Source organism: Pinus tabuliformis, chromosome Q (genome assembly GCF_031772625.1).
Source record: "Pinus tabuliformis cultivar Carrire ecotype Pingquan chromosome Q, CPIR1, whole genome shotgun sequence".
Classification (NCBI taxonomy): domain Eukaryota; kingdom Viridiplantae; phylum Streptophyta; class Pinopsida; order Pinales; family Pinaceae; genus Pinus; species Pinus tabuliformis.
Genome location: NC_142296.1, coordinates 801,797,310 through 801,807,544, shown reverse-complemented (window position 1 = coordinate 801,807,544; position 10,235 = coordinate 801,797,310). Strand labels below are relative to the sequence as shown.

The 10,235-nt window shown below is 37.8% G+C and overlaps 1 pseudogene; it reads right to left on the bottom strand.

The window, feature by feature from the left end:
• Positions 1-7,595: 7,595 nt before the first annotated feature.
• Positions 7,596-9,767, bottom strand: LOC149221927 (U-box domain-containing protein 1 pseudogene; annotated as a pseudogene).
• Between the last annotated feature and the right edge of the window lie 468 nt (positions 9,768-10,235).

Here is a 10,235-nt window from a genome sequence, read left to right as displayed (position 1 = left end):
CTCAAAATGTTTCACTCAAAATGACAATTTTTCTTCAAAGAGGGAAAGGAAGGCTCAAAATGACACTTTCAAACTTGAAGAAATATCTTTTCAACACTTTGAACAAACTCAAATCAAATCAAATGCATCAAAATAGTTTAATCGATAAGCTATGAAGGAGGATTTTGCGACACTTCACTTGTTCGACGAAAATGGAAGACTTTACAACACTTTTTCTATTGAAAGCGATAAATCGACTATCACTACTTTTGATAAAGGATTGTAAATTAAATACAAACACACAAAAACGTTTATCAAACCTAATCTAAATTGAGGCTGATCTAAGTGATGTAAGTTGGATTCAGTGATGAGGTATTGTTCAAATTCAGCAAGCAACCAAACAATTCTGAAAATTAGTAAAAAAAACCCTAAACTCCTAGATGGAAAATTGAGTTCAGTCAATCATCACAACCTGGGCTTTGCAGACAGTTAGATGCATCACACTTTTCTCACTCAGGAAGTGAGATGCATATCAAGTCACAGTGGAAGACAACACGATGGTCTAGGGAGCGATTTCTGAAGATGTTTTGGCTCAAATTGCGACAGTTTTAATGGATCAAGATTGATTTTGATGAACAATGATAAGAAAAGTATGATGGAATGTCCTAAGAGGTTACTGAGCTACCAAAAGGGCATCTAGATGTGTTTTTAACTCAAATGTTTAATTCATAAACTAAACCAAAGATTAACTGAAGCGGCATTTATCTACTACGCAATTGCATAACAAGAGTGGTTTGAAAGCTTCCTGGCTAGCTTCAAGGTCTGTCTATAGTTTATATAATTCAACATAGAACAACAAATAGCAACAAACAATCATCTGTTCATTCCCCAGTATGGTTGCCAATTTGTTTCTGGGAAAATTAGTGTCTTGTCGAACGACTAACCCTCTAGGTTTGGTAGCTAACCTAGAAACAACAATTAAAGCAATTCAATATCTTTCCTATGAGTGACAAATAAGAAAAGAGATTATGAAAGACTAACCTGTAACTTTTGCTTGAATCCTCACTTTATCTCCTTCTCCTTTGGCCAATCTCGTAACTCCTCCCCATACTTAACACACTTGGAGAGTACCTGCACGGCTACAAAAACAAAGACCTGTCAAAGTATAATGATCCATCACAGCATCATATAATCATAAATATTATAAACAAATGAATGCATTTAGGGTTAACACAATCAATTGGGAAAAATCTTAAAGAACTTTATTGATATCAAGGAGAATTACAACCCATAAGAAGTCTGATCTAGCGCCATCTTCCCATCTTAAAACCTTATTCACCTCATGAATCAACAAGAGCACACCAACAATAATACAATGCTCTCACCTCAATACTAAAACTAGCAACACTTCCTTACAACTCAAAATATTTCAGCCTTCTGATCTCTTAGATGGGAGATCCTTTTATAGATGATTGCAAGAGGGTGAGTCATCAATGGGAATGATGAATGCCATTCCATTTGTTGAGATTAGTTCCACAAGAGAGGGGAATTGGAGATGGTTTCCTAGTTCCCTTGGTCATCCTTGTGTGAATTCAGAGAGGCAAGTGGCACAGGAGAAGTTTCTAGAAGATTCCATGAGAAACTAACTAATAAATTGTCCCGGAATTTTGTCCAACCTTGCCCATCACATGTACTAAAGGGCCAAACTGCGATGCATCTTATTTTGATAGTGTAGCAGGTGGGATGCATCTCACCTTAACACAGGGCTTTCTGATATGGTTCCATTTAGGCACTTTTTTGGATGATTTCTGTGATGGAACTTTTGGGGAATGAGGCATTCAGATGACTTAGTTCTTTTAGGGCATAAAAAAATGTTTTAGGGGTTGATGAACCCTAATATATCGAAATGTAAGTTTGGAGTTGATGTGCCCAAATATGTCTATAACACTCGAGAAGTATAAATGCATGTAGTCTTCCACTTAAAGACTACCTCGTGATCACCCTGTCGAATGCACTTCTCCTCTCCAAGAGAGACCAATGATAAATTAAATATCTTCTATCTCTATCCTTAAAGGCATTTGATCAATCATGAATGCATCATCTTCGATACTCCAATAGTGGATTAACATTTCAAGCAAGCGGTTGTTTGCCTTCATATTTGGCATTTTGAATAATTTTGATAAACCCCATCCCCTCAATGCATCTAAGGCCTGTTGATCATTCATAACCTCATCATCAACAGTAGCATGCTCCCTTTCCCTCCAGGTGTTTGTCATCCTGAAAGAAAATCAAGTTTAACTGTTATATTTTTATGTTTTAATTTCAAACCACGTATACGTGGGTCCACTTCATACACAGTCACGTGTAAGGCCTACGTATATGCAGGTTTCTCATAACCAACCCGCATATATGTCGCGTTGAAATTTTTGACATAATTTCCAATGCTAAAACCTCAATTAAAATTTCTAAAAACAATCACAAATTGATGCAAGCTAGATTTGGAGGTTACCTGATGATTTTGAGCCAATTTGAATGGTCGGATTCTTTGAGGGGCAAGTTTGCTTCTTTTTATCCACAACTTTTGCTCTCAACACAAATGGTAAAAATGGTGAGTCAAAAATCATTTTATAAGCTTTGAAAATGTCAAGTTTTTTCAAAACTTGATTTTGTTTCGTCTCATGAATCTTTTAACTTGGGAGCTTGGATTGTTGAGAATAAGTTTTTTTTTCAGAACATTTTGGACGCTTTTTCGGAAATTTCACATCAGTTCCATGACTGCTAACCTATCATGGCAGGTATTGTTTACTCACTAGCATATAGGTTAGGGAAGCCATTTTTCCATTGCATTTTGCATACTAGCCTCCATTTGTTGATACTAGCTTCCATTTTTAACAAACATTTAAACATTACTCTATACCAAAATAAATTTTAAGAAACATACATAAATTTATTTTTAAATAACTTATATCAAATAAATAATTTCAACACGAAGATCAAATGCTAAAATAAATCAGCCACTTTTTTCTCATCTTTGGTTTTTGTGATTGGTGAATAAACCACATTTGTTGTATTTTTTTCTAAATTATTAGGTCAATTTATATATGTAGGATTTTCTAAAATATATGTGTAAATTTATTTTTAACAAAATAATATTTTATTTTTAATATTTATGAATAGATATTAATTGGGGTTATTTTTGGTGGTTGGGTGGGATAGTTGTTATCTTTTTTACTTAAATTTATATCTTTACTAATGATATAAGGAGTTATAATGTTTTTAGTCTTTGTAGTCTTTCGCTTCCTTGATCTCTTTTGAATTGCTCCTGTCGCTCCCACTTGAACTAAATCCGCTCAATTGGTACTTGTGTCAAGACAAATAGAAAAAAGAAACAATCAAAGCATACATGATCTATCTACTATAAACCAATGGAATTGAATGCATTGAAACACATAATCATCATAGATATGAACAATAATATGAGAAAAGGAATAAACTCTTTATTAATGTAGAAGTAAGAGTTTCACCCAATACAGTTCGATCCTGTGCCACTCCTCCAGCTTCAGTCCAACCTTCGCCACATCAAAAGCACACCAATCCAATAGCATAACATTGCTTGACATGAGCTCAGTTCTCAAACCAACAAAATTTTCTTACAAACTTCAGATTCTAGCCCTCTGATCACTATGATGAGTTCCCAATTTATAGAGGTGGTTTTGTCATAAATGAGGGTATTGAATGGCCTTCCAAACTTGGAGTTAGGTTCCATGGAGCAAGGGATGAGAGGATAGGAGGTTAATGGATCCTTAGCCTATCCAATTTCGAGCTCATAGGAGGAGATAAGAGATGGGATCCTTCTAGAATGATCTAGAATTAAGGAATATTCTCAAAACCCTATGCAAATTTCACGCAATCTCGCCCAACGCAGGTCAAGTGCACTGTAGTGCGGGCCATAATGGGCCTTCCTACTCTGCATCGCAGTTACCCCTGACCAAGGTTGCGCTGGTGTCCCAAGGAGGCATTTCAACAAGATTTCGGGCTAGGAAACTTTCATGGATGGAAGCATTCAATGTGATGACTTGTCTAGGGAATGTAACAACTGAATTAGGGTTTGATGTGCCCTAATTGTACTGATCTGAATGTCAGGAGTGATGTGCCCAAATAGACCTGTAACACCACCCTCAAGCTAGGTCCAAATTCTGAGGAACTACTTGGATAGTCGTAAATTCACACAAATGGATTGGTCAAGCTCTCAGGAGCTTTAAGACATAGGGCTTCACCGAATTTTAGAGGAGTGTTTTACTCAGCATCAGAGGATTGATATCACTTTTCAAGTGGTATAATAGCAGATTTGAAAACTCCTAGTAATCAAGTGTTTTAACAACACTCATGCAAGCATCTAATAAATTAAATTCAATCTCTTCTTTCTAATTGGTAACACATGTTCAAACAAGGGAACAATCAATGATTTTTACATATGCCAAGAGCTCATAGAGAATATGCCTCGATGAGAGAGATCTAGTAAGTAAATTGGTGCTAGAGATAGAGCAATAGAGGTTTTGCCAATGAGCTAGTGCCAGAGAGTTTGCGTTAGAGATCAAGTGTGAAAGAGTTCCATAAGAGAGGTAGCGTGACAGGAGGAAGTGTGACGTGGTGCCAACAATAAAACCAACGATGTTACGAGAGAGCTCTGAGATAGTTCTGTTAATTTAACCAATATGAATGAGGGATGGAATGAGTGAGCTAGAGATATCAAGGATGGCACGAATAAGGTATGGAAATGGTTAGTGTGTGGGTTAATGTAGGAGATAGTGCAATTCATCCAACACAAACAAGAAAGGGGCGTGGGAGTGTTGTCTTGGTTGAACTGGTACAAGTGAGAAAGGAATGTGCAAGTGTTATTTCAGTTGAACCAATATGAGTGAGAAAGATAGGTGTGAGAATTGTTTGAAATAGCACAAGTGAGTAAGGGATGATCTTAATCTATCCAACACTAGCCATAAATGGTATAAGGGCTCTGCTTATTCAACTAGAATGGGCGAGAAATGGTGTGAGCACTTTGTTAATTAAAACAAATGAGCAAGTGATGACAAGATATATAGGTTTGTTCGAGAGATAATATAAGAGGGCTGGTGCAAGACAGTTCTAAGAAATATTGTGGGGTTGTGTATTTATGGAACTCTTTGTCAAGTCCCTTGCACAACCAAGAGGGCACCACTCGATTCCATGGTTCCTTCATCTCCATATCTTATCTGTTTTGGCTACGTGAAGGGAAATTCAAGGTCAACACCACCCAACTGATGTGTCTCTTCATATCATAATCGATCTGCAGTTTCTCATTAAAAAATCAGCTGCATTAAAAAATGGCTTTTCCCAGCCGTAAAGGTTCCAATATTAAATTAAATAGGGTAATGTTACGACTTTTCATGGCATGCAAGTGAAATCTTAACCACATGACCCAAGCAAGGATCGGTAAGGAAGTCCAACTTTCACGTGTATAAATTAAATAATTTTTAATTAAAATTATAAGATATTAAATTAGGGTTTTGGCTAGTCGTGGATTTATCCGTGTTGGTGTAATCGTCACAATAAAAGAGATAGAACACGAGGATGTTACAAGGCATCTTTTATTTTGTTAGAATTTTCGTAAATGATATTAATATAGTTTAAAGATTTGTTTTGTAAATATAAGCTTCTGTTATTACATGCTTTTAAAAATGACTTGTGTTAAAATAATTATTTATTTTTTCCAATATTACATGGTTCAAAATAGTATATATTATTAGATTTAGTTGTGCTATTGTAAGGATAATTATGAGAACAAATAAGCCTCTTAAGCTATGATAAAGACCTTAAAGTGTAACTTTTTGTACTCTAACTCTGCTTTACGTTACGTTTTTTTACTTAGTACAATTTTTTAGTTAGTGTTACAATAATTTTCTTTATTGAAATACTATTTTTATTTTTATATAAAAATAGTTTTTTAAAATATATATATATGTAATATTTATTTATATTAGATTAATATCTTCATTTTTATTTAGTTATTAAAATAAAGCAAAAGTATTTTTATACAATTTTAATAAATAAAATTAATTAATTTTACTTGTAATATTTTTACAATTTTTTTTATTTAATTAAATTTATAATATATAATCTATATTTCAAATTTTCTCCAAAATTATGATATAATATATTATTTATTTATTATTTTTTAAACATTACTCTATACCAAAATAAATTTTAACAAACATTTAAACATTACCCTATACCAAAATAATTTTTAAGAAACATACATCAATTTATTTTTAAATAACTTATATCAAATAAATAATTTCAACACGAAGATCAAATGTTAAAATAAATCAGCCAGAGCCACTTTTTTCTCATCTTTGGTTTTTGTGATTGGTGAATAAACCACATTTGTTGTATTTTTTTCTAAATTATTAGGTCAATTTATATATGTAGGATTTTCTAAAATATATATGTAAATTTATTTTTAACAAAATAATATTTTATTTTTAATATTTATGAATAGATATTAATTGGGGTTATGTTTTGTGGTTGGGTGAGATAGTTGTTATCTTTTTTATTTAAATTTATATCTTTACTAATGATATAAGGAGTTATAATGTTTTGATAAATAATATTAATTAGGGTTATTTTTGGTGATTGGGTGAAATAATTGTTATCTTTTCCACCTAGATTTATATCCCTACTAATAATATAATGAGTTACAGTATCTTGATAAATAATGTTGTAATACTTTCACTTCACTTTTAATATAATGAGTTACGATATCTTGATAAATAATGTTGTAATACTTTCACTTCACTTTATGAATATTGGTGTATTTGCTTAAGTTTTGTGAACCACACTTGTGAGTAAAATTGTTACCGACAGGCTGGCAATCAGATAATGAATATGTATAATACGCATGTGATGGGAATGTGAATATGTTGATACATATACAGATTTATAGAATATGAAGAGTGTATAATATGGACAGGTTCACAACCATTTTGCTTTTGCTTTTGCTTTTGTGTTGCACACTTTTGAGATCTTCAGGTTTCACCCCAATTAACTTAGAAAGCTCATGTGTTGAATTTAAGGGGGAAAATACGAAATTGTAAGTCTTCATAATCAGAAGCAATATTAAAAGCGAAAACATGCAAGTGTTTGAGATATTTCTTAAGGTTTCAATTAACTGCAAATTATTAAAAGCGAAAACATGCAATATTTTGAGATATTTCTAAGGGTTTCAATGAACTTAGAAAGCTCATTTAAGGGGGAAATACGAAATTGCACGTCTTCATAAGCCGAAGGACGGACGGACGGACGAAGCAAATTATTAAAAACGAACGAGAGAGTGGGAAGCAAAACTTACATGTTAGACGAGGACATAATAGGATTTGATGAAATGACAAATGGGGCTTTGAAAGGGAATGGAGGTGGAGGTGGAGGTGGAGCAGGATATGGTTGATTAAGCAAGCAATCACAAAATCCACCCCCTCTCAAAGCGAGCGACGATGAAGAAAGAGTTGAATTAAAAGAAAAACGAGAAGAATTCCGTATACACACGCGCGCGCAGGGCAATTGCTGTGTGTGATCGATCAGGATCAGACTGTGTCCACAGGAGACTGACATTGTTTGTGTGAATTGAGGAGTTTGAGAACGACCTCAACTTTTTTCTTGGCTCTAGGAGTACCAGTGGCCGCCAACATTTTGAGAGAGTGATTAATATGAGGAAACATAGGCAGTCTTCTCACCATATCCTCTGCAACAGTAGTAGTTCTACACATTGCAGACAAGACGGCAATAGAGTTTTCCTTTTCTTTGTCAGAACCAATTGTAATCAAATCAATGAGCGTTGGAAGGGCAGAGGCATTGATTATTTCCTGTGATCCTTGTGCACTTCCGGCAAGAGTAGCAAGCACGGCCAACGCATGCTCCGTGATTCCCACCGTTGTCTGGTCCTTGAGCTTGAGGAGATCCACAAGAAGAGGAACTGCAGCAGCGGCTATGATAATGGGCCTATTGCTCTTACATAACGAGAGGTTGAGAAGAGCCATGGCAGCATCCTTTTTGCCTCTCTGAGTCCCTTCTCCAAGGAGACTGAGCAGGGCTGGGATAGCGCCAGGCATGCTGCCGATCGTACCTTTGTTGTTGTCGTCCGCCGCAGATACCGAGAGGCTGAACAGTGTGGCAGCGGCGTTTTCTCTGGCTTCCACGCTGCCGCCCCTTCGCAACACTTCCACAATCGCGTCTAGAGCCCCCGGCGCCTCCATAATTAGGGTCTTGTTGTTGTCGTAAATCGACAAGTTTAGAAGCGCGGTAACTGCGTTTTCTTGCGTTTTGGAATCAGGGGAGGACAAGAGAGGAAGAAGAAAAGGAATGGCTCCAGCCTCCGCAACGCACCGCCGGTTCTCCATTCCGCACTTTGACAAGAGACGTAGCTCGCAGGCCGCCTGCTTTTGTACTTCGCTGGACCCCGTCGCTAACTTCCCCACCAGAAACGACGCGGTCATTCTCACCGCCTCCAGCGCCGCGGGGCTGTTGGGAAGGCTCTCCAGGGCCGTGTCTTTAGCCTTTGCCTCCAGTACATTAATGCCCTGATCTCCGCACCACTGGCGTATGAGGCTTCGGAGAGCATAGTTGGGCGTTAGATTGGAGTTGAGGAGCGTTTGCCCTGTGGCGGGGCATGTGCTGTGTCCAGATTCCAACCACTGCTGGATGGAGCCACGCTCATATGTCATCCCCGTGGCGACGATCACCGGATCCCTCATTATATCCAACGAGATCGGGCACTTGAATTCCTCCGGCATCATCATCAAAGGAGGACTGGACGATGACGACGACGACGATTCCCTGGAATGCCTCAATAATTTGTTATTATTTGCCTTCCTCACCTGATCCTCCGGGAATTTAGCAGAGCATGAAGGCGCCAATTCGTACTCCTCTTCATCCATCACGCCGAACAGCACGCATTTCGCGTACATTACCAAGCCAACTAAGTCATTAATACCAGATACCACCCAAGGTTCCCCGCCTGCACTGGCTTGCACTGCAATCTCCTCCCGCAGCTTCCTTATCTCCTCTCGGTAATCAGCCGCCGTGCAGAGCCCGAGTTGTTGGAACGCCAGGCGAAGCTTTTTCGGATCTGGCGTTTTCTTGATCTCGAAGCACCGCATCGCGTCATCCAGCTCCCGCTTCAGTCTCCTTTCTTCGGCCTCCGCCATGGCCTCCCATCTCATCTTGTCAGAGGTGGTCTTCTTAGTCTGCTTTCTTACCAGCTCCGCGTGCTCCCGCACCTCCTCTGACACCTCCAGAAGCCCCAGCGGCAGCATGTCCAGCGCCCTTGCCATGTCTCGATTGATCTCTTCCACTTTTCGGGATATGGACTCGGTCTCCATCAGATTCCAAACTCGACTCCTGTCGGTGCTCAGGTCCTGCAGCAGGATCTTGGTCCTCTGTATTGCGACCAGCAGATCTTTCAAGCATAGCATCGCCGAGGGAGGCACCAGCCCATCTTCGTTATCACTCATGTCTATAAACAGCAAAGACAACAGCTTTATTCTTCGTGCCACGCAAGTCATGTTCTGAACCTGGAATATCTGGGGTTTTCCTAAAGACTCCACGTCGCGACATGCCAGAACCAGGGATCGAACCAGAGACGTGGGGGTCAGACTGGTGAGATGTGGACTCAACATCTCTCTAGGCATTTTGATTCTTCGCAGTTCAGTTTTAAGTGCAGAACGCCCCTGGAGCCTTGTCACGGTTGAATCCCCCATTAATCCAGGCCGCCCTAATGTACAATCATAAAGATCAATCATATATATATATATATTTGACCAAGGATGATCTCCTCTCCTCTCCTCCCTTCCCCTCCCACCAAAAAACTAAATGCAGTCAGTCAACTATTATCACCACCAAAGCTGATGACCACAGATACAAATCTATTCTTATAAATTAAATAAAGAATAATACTCTCCGCGTATATATAGCTGTGCTTTGAATCATTCCATTCACAAGTGGCCTTCTTAACTAAATTAATTAATTAAGCCAGCTCCTCTCTTCCTCATATACACATAGGGACGGAGCAAGTCAACTCCACCAGCTATTGGCCACCTCACTATCAATATTTTTAAAAAAATTAAAAGAGTTATATTTCCAAAACAAAACAATCTAAATCAATGGCCAACTATTGAATATGTTTTCAAGAATTATTTTCATGAGCCTCTTTAGCCGTAATGGTAGGG